The 12345-nt window shown below is 40.2% G+C and overlaps 1 protein-coding gene across 3 annotated transcripts in view; it reads right to left on the reverse strand.

Moving 5' to 3' along the window:
- Positions 1–12345, reverse strand: part of METAP1D (methionyl aminopeptidase type 1D, mitochondrial) — a 77842-nt gene that overhangs the window by 30716 nt on the left and 34781 nt on the right. The window lies entirely within an intron of this gene.

Raw genomic sequence — 12345 nt, forward strand, 5'->3', positions numbered from 1 at the left:
GTAGTTCACTGGCTACCACACTTAAGATGTGATGTTTAGTGTGTATTTCATTATGTAGATGAGCAATGGATGTTGCTTGACATGATCTAAATGGGTCAACAGTATTTTCCTAGTCACATTAATCATTCAGACAGCTAGAATTTAAAAAATGGCCTTGAAAACTAAAACTAGAGAATCTATTCACATAATGACACTCACCATTGGCGGGTTATCTAGGATGTGGTTAAGGAGAAGGAAGAGTTACAGACTTTGAACACGTTTCATTATTTACTCGGAAACCACTTCAAGACCCTAGCTCTCTATTTTCAGAATCTAAGTGAACACCCACAGGGACAGATTTCTGAGATACCAAACAGTAGTTAAAAAAAAAAAAAAAAAGCATTAGATGGAAATCTATGAAAACTTTTTCATTTGAGAAGAAAGAATAAAATTTGGGGAGCCCAGCTGTAAATGAGACAGGGCCCCAAGGGTATGATCAGGCAAATAGTATCTATACAAATATACCGCAGCATGGATGAGGACACAGCACTCACTTTGGACAACCATTGTGTCTTCACCCGCTGATGGCTCCTAGGAAGTGAAGAAGAGAAGGAGAAAAAGAAAAAGCAGAACTGGCCTTGAGAAACAGCTGTAAATCATCTGTGCCAGCTGCATCAAAAGAAAGAATCTGATAAGGAACATGGAGAGAGACAGATGTGAACCCATGAACAGCAACTCCAGTTTCCTCTTCCCTTCATTGTCATGACTGACCTCTCCACTGAGTCTGACCGAGGGACGCTCTGGTCTACATGGCTAGGCAATATGCTGGAAGACCATCCTGGACAACCATCTTACCACTTTGTTCCATGTGAATTAGGTGCTTTCAAATAAAAGTATGGAAGCCACATGCAATCGCTTCCCTCCCACCAGAAGCTCTTCAGTGGGTCTTTGGCAGCTGTGAAGAAGACAGTGTCCGGCATTAGCTTTCTCTTTCTGAACTCACTTTGCAAGGGTCACCCTGCCAAGTGGATGTGCTCTGTCCTTGCCTGAAACCACACAGAATGAGCCAGAGTTCATGGGAAGCCTACTTTTTTTTTTTTCTGATTATGAAAATGGTATATGCATGGTATTAAACGTTTTTATAACAATACTGAGAAAGCATAAATAGTATAAAGTAAAAAATGGTAAAGAGCTTCCTCAAATGATCACTGTTAACATTCAGCAAACACACTTTAGACCATTTCTCTATGTACCCATTAATATATTTTTATTATATTTTTAATAGTATATTAATTTATATTTTATAAATATTCTGTTTGTACATGTAGTTTTATAAACTGCTATTCTGAAAGCAAGTAATTTCTCTCCACAATATACAGAAGTTTCCTGTCTTTTTTTTTTAATTAATTAATTTAATTTATTTTATTTTATTTATTTATTTATTTTTAACATTTTTATTATTATTTATTTATTTTTGGCCGTGTTGGGTCTTCGTTTCTGTGCGAGGGCTTTCTCTAGTTGCGGCAAGCGGGGGCCACTCTTCATCGCGGTGCGCGGGCCTCTCACTATCATGGCCTCTCTTGTTGCGGAGCACAGGCTCCAGACGCGCAGGCTTAGTAGCTGTGGCTCACGGGCCTAGTTGCTCCGCGGCATGTGGGATCTTCCCAGACCAGGGCTCGAACCCGTGTCCCCTGCATTAGCAGGCAGATTCTCAACCACTGCGCCACTAGGGAAGCCCTTATTTTATTTTTGACTGCGTTGGGTCTCCGTTGCTGCATGTGGGCTTTCTCTAGTTGCGGCGAGTGGGGACTTCTCTTCGTTGCGGTGCGCGGGCTTCTCATTGCGGTGGCTTCTCTTGTTGCGGAGCAGGGGCTCTGGGCGCGTGGGCTTCAGTAGCTGTGGCTCGTGGGCTCTAGAGCGCAGGCTCAGTAGTTGTGGCGCACGGGCTTAGTTGCTCCGCGGCATGTGGGATCCTCCCGGACCAGGGCTGGAACCCATGTGCCCTGCATTGGCAGGCAGATTCCCAACCACTGCGCCACCAGGGAAGCCCAAGATACCTGTCTTTAACAAAAACTATAGCTCTACATGATACTTTTTATCCTCTTGGGTTACTGGTTTCATAGTATTCCTTTATATGGATGGGTAACATAGCACTTTATTTAACTGATGATGAGCATTTAGGTGAGTTCTTCTGTTTTGTGCCCTGCACAATATACCTTTTACAAATACATGTATTTGTAATTATTCTTTTTAGCTTAAATTCCCAGAAGTAGAATTCTTGGGTTAAAAAATATACAAAATTCTGACATATCTGCAAAACTGCTCTCCACAAAAGCGCAATTTATATTCCCAATGGTGCCTATTTCCCTACACCCTCACCACTATTATTAAAGTTGAAACCTTTGTCAGTCTGATAAATGAAAAATGGTATCTCGCTTTTACTTGTTTTTCTTCAGACACTACTGAGGTTGAAGATCTCTTTATTTATGTATTTATATTCTTTTGTGAAATCCCCATTTAGGCCTTGTGGGCTGTGTTTTTACTGGATTTACTTTAAGTGTGCTCTGTGAATTAGAAACATTAAACATTTGTGTACTATATTGTTTCAAAATTTTTTTCAGTTTGCCATTTGCATTTCAAATTTGTTTAAAGTGTGGGCTCAGGGACTTCCCTGGTGGTTCAGTGGTTAAGAATCCACCTGCCAATACAGGGGACACGGGTTCGAGCTCTGGTCCGGGAAGATCCCGCATGCCGCGGAGCAACTAAACCCGTGCGCCACAACCACTGAAGCCGGTGCGCCTAGAGCCGGTGCTCCCAACAAGAGAAGCCACCGCAACAAGAAGCCCGCGCACCGCAACGAAGAGTAGCCCCCTCTCGCCGCAACTAGAGAAAGCCCGTGCACAGCAACAAAGACCCAACGCAGCCAAAAATAAATAAAATTAAATATTATTAAAAAAAATAAAATAAAGTGTGGGCTTATATTGAATTTATAGATTAATCTAGGGAGACTATGACTCTCTAAAATATTTAGTTGTCTTATTTAAGAGATGTCCCTTATATTTACTGCAGTCTTCTTTACTGTATCTCAGTAGACATCTAATGTCTTCACATAGGCCCTGTATATTCCTTATTATTTGTTTACTCTGGGATATTTTATATTCTTGTTTGTTACCATAAATGGATTTTTCCATTATATTATCTGCCTAAATATAGGACAATAATTGTTTTTCTTTAAAAAAAACATAAGTTTTTAAAAGTTGAAATATAATATTCCAGTGTCATACTTTCATGCTCCTTAATATATAAAAAAAATCAAACAGACATACAGACTCACATGCTTTTTCCACTGGAAAGAAGTGAGTTGGGACTGACTGGGGTTAGCTAGACTTTCCTTTCCATCATTGCCAACTCACCCCATCTTACCTTGTCTCTCCCCAGTGTTACCCTCCCTCTTCTCAAATATGAAGTGTTAAACGAGGTAGGCTAACAGGTGCTGGAAGTGCCAGTAAATTAAAGGCACCAAAAAAGAAGGCTAGATTTTTGGGAAAGGTTTGATATTTAAAATATTCCCCCTCAAAAGCAATGACCTAATCATGAGGGGTTGGGGGAAAGAGTTAGAACTTTTTAGGACTTATTATTCTACACTTACCTAAATTTACAGCTTAGTCTTGTTTTTGTGTTGAGTTGTGTGTCTGGGTTGGGATGGGGCAACCATAATCTTTCCAGTGGTAGGGTTCCATCTTAATTCAACCTTCATGCTGCTGTAACTGTGCCTGTAGGCACAAGAAGGTCTGAATGCATTGAGCAAGCAGCACAATTACGAAAATTCCCCTCATCTTATAACAGGGAAAGAAATCAAGAACTTTAAATAAAAATAAATTTAAAACTAATCTGCCAGCTTTCCGACCAAGGTCTCTGTATAGCTCTAGTTGCCAGGATCCTCTCATATTCAGTTTGACTTCTCCCTGGGAAGACAAATATTCCTTAAAGTTGTAGAAGGGGGGCCAGGGTGTGTGTGGGGAAAATCCTCTCCTTACTGTTCTCTTAGAGCAAATGCTCTCCTGACGTATTCTCTTCCATGAGTTTCAGAATACTACTTCCAACTCCACCTGCAAGTTTGGAAAATCCCTATGACGTATATTTGGCAGAAAAAAATGACTAATTTTTTGCAATATAAATATCTGACCCACAGGTAATAGCATGGAGGATTACACCCTTTTCTCTACTTTTACCTATATTTGAAATTTTCAATAATAAAAAATTTAGAGAGCATTTGGTCTAGCACTAAAAAAGAAAAATAGCTTTCCTAAAGAATTCAAAGAGGGCTTCCCTGGTGGTGCAGTGGTTAAGAATCTGCCTGCCAATGCAGGGGACATGGATTCGAGCCCTGGTCCGGGAAGATCCCACATGCCGCAGAGCAACTAAGCCTGTGAGCCACAACTACTGAGCCTGTGCTCTAGAGCCCACAAGCCACAACTACTGAAGCCTGCACACCTAGAGCCTGTGCTCCACAACAAGAGAAGCCACTGCAATGAGAAGTCCGTGCACCGCAACGAAAAGCAGCCCCTGCTCACCGCAACTAGAGAAAAGCCTGTGTGCAGCAATGAAGACCCAATGCAGCCAAAAATAAAATAAAATAAAAGAATTCAAAGAAGTGTAGGAAATGGAAGAGTTATTCTAAATCTAGCATGCTGTTTACACATGAAAAAACAAAGTATTTAAAATGAGCATTGATCTGCAATTGCTCCTGTTAGGAACAGCCCCAGGACTGATGCTTCTTGATGGTAGAAACTGCAGAGTTATTCACACATTTCTAATTTGCAGTTCACAGCCACGCATGCTTCTTTGGAGTAAACCTGGGGTTGAGTTTTAACTGCTCGTATGTTACGCAAGTAAAACTCCTAAAGTACATTATAGCACAAGAGGGCACAGGTTTGGACACCAAACTCTTTCTGAGCACAGTGTGATATAAGGTGCTGGCTGGGATCTGAAAAGTGTCTGGGGCTTGGCCATCATGGTGATGTACAGAGAGGCAGGAAGTCTTCATGGAAGTTCAACACTGGAAGTGCTGGAGAAACACTGCAGTGAGGGAAGTTCCATTTCCACCTTTGTGTCATAAAACCTTAGGCAGCAAGTAGATTTTTGCACAATGGTACGGGGCCCCTCAGGTAAGTATTTCAGGGATAATATATAAAACAGGAAGACCATAGATCCTGTAAAGGGGGTAGCAGTGGACTGACATGGACAGAATTTACACCTAGAATTAATGTGTCATCATTACCAAATCCACTCTGCTCTCAACTCCATTGCCATGACTAGACGATGCTGACCTCACTGAGTAACCTGAAAGGCTGGCAATATTTGGGTTTGGTGACGGCTAATTCAGACCTCATAAATATTATGTAACTCTAGTCTTTTTGCCTCTAGCCAACCAGCCTGACTGCAATTTTCAGACACAAGTGGCAAACTGACATTGAGAATTTATGAGCTTTGCCATATTAGTAATGCACATTTCCTTCTGAATTATTCTAGCCTGTAGCCTGAAGCAGATTATAATTATCATTCCTTTTGCCATACAAATCTGAAGATCTAAAAGTGGTTCAGGTGGCAACATCAATGTTTCAATGTTCTATGTAGACTGGTAAATAAAAGCCCATATATGACAAATGAAAAGCACACGGATATTTGTATTGCTAGAATTTTAAGATATCTTAGCTTATTAAAGCTTGGTCCCCATCACAGTGTGTCCATATAAATTGCTTCCCTAGCCTATTAGAGATGATTTTCACTTTACTATCAAACAAATGCATGTTGTACAGTTTGCTTGGAGCAGGATATTCAGGTAGTCAGTGATCCATACTATGGAAGAAGTTAGTTCTACACCAAGATAAATATGTGGTCTTAGCTGTTAGGAAAGCATTTTCCTACATAAACAATGTGTCTAAGTTCTAGGCTAGCCCATTTGCCCATAATATTACTGAAATACTACACATTTGCAATGAAAAGAAAAAGCTAGGAAACAATTCAGCTGCAAACACCTGATATTTTAGCTACATTATGGATTTTCTGGGAATGTTGCTGCCATTTACAGTGTGGTTTCTAGAGGAAAACATGTTCTACATGGACAATGAGGGAAAGTGAAATGTCCTCTCTATGGCCTTCTACCTCCCATTCTCAGCCTCTTCCTCTCCAGCTCCCACTGGAAAGGGGATGGAGGCCGAATGGCCCTGAAAATGCTAGAGAGGAGAGTAGGCCAAGTCTCATTCCTTCTCATAAAACCTGTACCAGCCCCAGAGCTAGGATCCTCATGCTGCTTCAGCTTCTTCCAACGTCTAGAGCAAGTGAAAGGAAGCAAGTCTGTTTTGAAGTTCAAGCAAGCCCACTTCCCTGACCCTTAGCACCAGAACGAACACCTCAAGCCCCAGTACAGCCACCTTGAGAGGAAACATGGTGGCTCTGTGGGACTACTGTCACTCTAACTGGAGTTCACCAATATGGGCAGGAGGTCTGGTTAATAATAACTTAGATGGAGCCAGGGGAGCTGGATTGTCTAACTTCAGTTCTGGCTCTAAGATTTACTAGCTGCCAACCTTCAGCAAGTTACTTAATCATTCTGTGCCTCAGTTTCTCTATCTGTTAATAAGAAGGGAAAATTTAAAAACTGTGAGGATTAAATAAGTTCATATGTATTAAGTATTTATCATTATGGCACCTGGCACATAGCAATCAAGAAGTTGAGCTATCATTCATTATAGGTATAGTATCACTCTGAATGAAAAAGGTACATAAATGCTCTCTCCTTTTTTAAAGCTATATTATTTTTTCCCTCTGGTCTCCAGAGCAGTAGTGTTTAGGTAGGAAGATGTAATTTAGCAAGTGGACATTAATGCCCAGAAACGGTTTATGTACCTCTAAAATACTTCTACACTCACAAGGATGCTTCAACATATGCAAATCAATCAATGTGATATACCATATCAACAAAAGAGAAAAATTATGTGATCATCTCAATAGATGCAGAAGAAGCATTTGATAAAATTCAACATACATTCACGATAAAAACTTTGACCAAAGTGAATATAAAGGGAACATATCTCAACATAATAAAAGCTATTTATGACAAACCCACAGCCAACATAATGCTTAATGGTGAAAAGCTGAAAGCCTTCCCACTAAAATCTGGAAGAAGACAAAGATGCCCACTCTCACCACTTCTATTTAACTTTGTACTGGAAGTCCTAGCCACAGCAATCAGACAAGAAAAAGAAATAAAAGGTATCCAAATTGGAAGGGAAGAGGTAAAATTGTCATTATATGCAGATGACATGATATTCTAAATAGAAAACCCTAAAGACTCCACACAAAAACTATTAGAATTGATAAATGGGGACTTCCCTGGTGGCGCAGTGGTTAAGAATCCGCCTGCCAACGCAGGGGACACGGTTTCGATTCCTGGTCCAGGAAGATCCCACATGCTGCGGAGCAACTAAGCCCATGGGCCACAACTACTGAGCCTGTGCTCTAGAGCCCACGAGCCACAACTACTGAGCCATGTGCCACAACTACCGAAACCTGCGCGCCTAGAGCCTGTGCTCCCCAACAAGAGAAGCCACTGCAATGAGAAGCACGTGCACCACAACAAAGAGTAGCCCCTGCTCGCTGCAACTAGAGAAAGCCCACGCGCAGCAGTGAAGACCCAATGCAGCCAAAATAAATAAATAAATAAATATTATTTAAACTAAAAAAAAAAAAAAAAGAAAAGAATCTATACATGGGGGTAAAACTATAAACAAAAGTAAGAAAGTGAATACTATTAAAATCAAGATTGTGATTACCTGGGAGATGAAAGAGATTTGGACTGGGAAAGGCAATGAGAGTTCTTCTGAGGTACAGGCAACATTCTGATTTTTTTTTTGTTTTAACTGGCACAGTAGTAATATAGGTGTTTGCTTTACAATCACTCGTTAAATTGCCCAATCCTTTTACACATGTTTCTCTCTATATATTATACTTCACAATAAAGTGCTAGAAGGGAGAGAGGAAAGAAGGCAGGAAAAGAAGAAAGGAAAGGAGGGAAGGAGGGAAGAGGAGGAGGGAGGGAGGGATAAAGCCAGAACTAGAAAACAAAATAAACCAAAAAAAAGATGAGAAAGCATTCTAACAATCGGGTTTCTGTATATTATGATGCAAGTAATTCAAAATATTAATATGTTAAATTCAAGCAATTTTTAAAAATCAAGTAAAACAGAAAATCAGAAATAATTCACAATTCTTATTATACAGTGAAAATTAATAGCATAGTTATCTATATTATATTTAATTGACCAGGTTATTAGAAATTTGTATTTGAAAAAATTTAAAATGAATTCTTATAATTATTCTATTACTACAAACTAGTTAATAAATATCCTCGATGGCCATATAACTATAGTCTTATTCCAGGGCTTTTTAATTGATATAACGTACATGGGACAACTATAGTGCTTGCTGAAGCAGAAAAACCTACCAAACTTTCTTAGCAGGAAAACTGTATCCTTTCAGAAGCTTTATAATAACAATAATAAAATAGCTGACATGTTTGTAGCAATTTACAAAATAACTTCATACAGATTATTTAATTTGGTCCAACAACTTGTGTAAGGTAAACTGGGAAGATATTCTTGTATGTATTTTACAGGCAAAAAAACCCTTGAGACTCAAGAGGGTTAAGGGATTTGCACAAGATCACAAAAGTTACAAGTGGCAGATCTGAGTTTCAAACCTGAGCCTATTTCTTTTTTTTGAGGTTTTTTTTTTTTTTTTAAATTTATTCTTGCCTGCGTTGGGTCTTCGTTGCTGCGCGTGGGCTTTCTCCAGTTGTGGCGAGCGGGGGCCACTCTTCGTTGCGGTGCGTGGGCTTCTCATTGCGGTGGCTTCTCTTGTTGCAAAGCATGGGTTCTCTAGGTGCGAGGGCTTCAGTAGCTGCGGCACGTGGGCTCAGTAGTTGTGACGCGTGGGCTCTAGGGAGTGTGGGCTTCAATAGTTGTGGCTCGCGGGCTCTAGAGCGCAGGCTCAGTAGCTGTGGCACCCAGGCGTATTTGCTCCGCAGCATGTGGGATCTTCCCGGACCAGGGATCAAACTTGTGTCCCCCGCCTTGGCAGGCGCATTCTTAACCATTGCACCACCAGGGAAGTCCCTAAGCCTATTTTTTTAAAACTTTTTTTAAAAATAGAAAATTAGAAACATATGCAAAAGTAGACAGATTACTATAACAAACTCCCATGTACCCATCATCTAGCTTTAACAATTATCCACTCATGCTGATCTTGTTTAATCTACGACCATTCTCCCTTCCCGCTGAATTATTTGGAAGCCAATCCCAGATATCATATCTGTAAATATTTCAGTATGTACATCTAAAAGATGAGAACTCTTTAATGATTTAACAATATAACCTTCTCATATTAAAAAGTTAATAGTAATTCCTTAATATATCAAATATTTGTAGTCTTCAGGTACTCTCCTTTTGTCATATATATGAAAATTATATATATATAATTATATATAATTCAATTTTTTATTAAACAAATGGTTTGTTAAAATAGGATCCAAGGAAGATCTACACATTGCATTTGATTGACATGTCTCTTGTGCCTGTTTAATCAATTCCTCTCTCTTTTATTTTTTCTTCCATGTAATTTATTTGTTAAAGAAACGAATTTCTTTGTCCTTAGCATCTTCTTCATACTGGAATTCACTAGTTATATCTAGTGGTGTCTCTGTCCCTTATATTTCCTATAGACTGATATTAAACCCAGGGACTTGTTTTGATTCAAATTCAGTTTTTTTAGCAAGAATATTTAAGAGGAGGTCTCTGACAGATGTCTCTCTTTTTGTGATGTTAGCAGCCACTGATGGTCAGTGCCTAGATCCATTCATTCATTAGGGGTTTGCCAAGTGGTAATATTTCATCAGTCCTTTTTAATTCGTTGGCAGGAATATTTCTATAAAGAAATCCTTCCTTTTTTTAGACTACGTATTTGGCCATCCTGATGTTCAGTTCATACAGGAAATCAAGCTAAAGGCTTGATTCTGTCTCTCTACTTAACCAGTTTTCAGAATAGCTAGTTAAAAACTCAGAGCTCTGAACAATAAATTCAGTGTTCTTAATCAGAGATTATATAAAATTTCTATCTAAAAGATTCTGATCTAAAATATTATCTATTTCTGTGTAAATAATTTCTATATGAAAGATTGAGTCAGTGAAACTTAATTGCACTTTGAAGTAAAAATACTGGTCGGAGTCCAGTGAAACAGAAACATTTTATTAATTTTTATCATAAAGTAAAAACATTAGTCACCCAGGCTTAATAAATCACATATCTCCTCCATCCTTTTCTTCTCACACTTTCATTTAGGGGGTGGGGTGGAGCTGGAAGATTAGAGGTAACAAGACTGCAATTTAAAGGGGGGGGGGACCCAACTCCAAATGGATTTTTCTTTAAGAAAGAAACCCAAAACCGAAAGAAAACAGGTAAAATTAGCTATTGGAAATTATGGCCATGTGAATCAACCCTTGCTCCCCACATCTGGCAGCACTTAGCTCCCTGAGGGCACACTTGGTGCCCTAGGGCACCGTTACACATGTTTGACCAGCGGGGCAACAACAAAGGACACAGAGGCTATAAAAAGAGGCAGCAGGTAACCATCAGGCCGGCCAAATGGCTGAGGCACTTTGACAAAACACACAATGAAGCAACTGGTTATTCCCATGGCTGAAAAGTCAGCGAGGGAGGGCTGTATTTTAGGATTCAAATTCCACAGCGTGCCTCTTTAAGTCACTGGGTTACTTCCTTGTTTTAATCAGGTCCACAAATTTTCCCTTTTCTTTCAGACACTCAGTGAAAAACATGGGAGACAAGCTGTATAAAGTGACCTTGTGTTCTTGCCAAAAACCCATCTAAGAATTCAACTAGACTGTTTTCTGGACTTTCCCCCCCAGACGGTGGAGGCAGTGGAGGTGCCAAGTTATTCTGCACACCCTGTGGCATCCTGCTCCAAAAGAGACAGAAGTGTTCGCGAATGATACAGTCCATCTGATTATACCCATTCTACAACTCAGGTGAGTACGGTACAATTACTTTTAAATACGGCGCCCACATAAGCAGTCATTTCATATTTAGGAACTAGGGGCTCTGCCTTTCCCACAGCCTAAAGCCCTCTTTTGGAGCCCTTGGTACTGGTGTGTTTCCCTTCTCTCCCACCAAGAATGCCCGCCCTCCCCTCCACCTCTTCACTAAGACTATTAAAAACATACCAACTCATTCCTTCGAATCCAGTCTTAGCAAAACACAGGAATGATAACGCCTATTAAACAAAGGCTTTGTGTGGATATTCCCTTAATCCGAAGGAATGATTCTAATTGTAGGAAATTTTAGATTCAAACAGGCTGTAGAGTGGAGATATTTGGGGGCCAGCGGACCCTTTCAGTGTTTTCAGTTACACCACTGTTAATAATCTGTTTCATAAACATGAAGCTCTGGGGCGAAAAAAAACTATAAATGTCTTTAGTCTCCCTTTCCAGTGAAATATTTCTGAATTATGAGTTTTTGAAAATGATGAGCACTTACAATAAAATATTTCTAAATTATCTTGAGTACTTATTCCATAAAACAATTTCTTAAAAGTAAGCAACAGGAAGATTTCTTGAGGTATCATACATACATACATGTCGGTGAGTGTTGAATTGTGGAATTAAGATACCTTTTAGGGCTTCCCTGGTGGCGCAGTGGTTGAGAATCTGCATGCCAATGCAAGGGACATGGGTTCGAGCCCTGGTCTGGGAAGATCCCACATGCCGCGGAGCAACTACGTCCGTGAGCCACAATCACTGAGCCTGCGCGTCTGGAGCCTGTGCTCCGCAACAAGAGAGGCCGCGATAGTGAAGAGGCCCGCGCACCGCGATGAAGAGTGGCCCCCCGCTCGCCGCGACTAGAGAGAGCCCTCGCACGGAAACGAAGACCCAACACAGCCATAAATAAATAAATAAACCCAAAGTTTAAAAAAAAAAAAAAGATACCTTTTAGCAAAAGCGTCCCATACAACTAAATATTTGGAGAAGCTAAATATATTGACTTTTTTTTTTTTGGTTGTGTTGGGTCTTCGTTGCTGCGCGCGGGGGCTCCTCTTCTCATAGGCAGCGTTGCTCTGCGGCACGTGTGAGCTTCCCAGCCCAGGGCTAGAACCCGTGTGCCCTGCATTGGCAGGCGGACTCTTAAGCACTGCACCACCAGGGAAGTCCCTATATTTCAATTTTTCAGTACAGAAGAAAGTTACATAAAAGATTTTATTAAGAAACAGAATATTTCTCACTAATCAATGTTGCT

This window comes from Eschrichtius robustus, chromosome 5 (assembly GCF_028021215.1).
Source record: "Eschrichtius robustus isolate mEscRob2 chromosome 5, mEscRob2.pri, whole genome shotgun sequence".
Classification (NCBI taxonomy): domain Eukaryota; kingdom Metazoa; phylum Chordata; class Mammalia; order Artiodactyla; family Eschrichtiidae; genus Eschrichtius; species Eschrichtius robustus.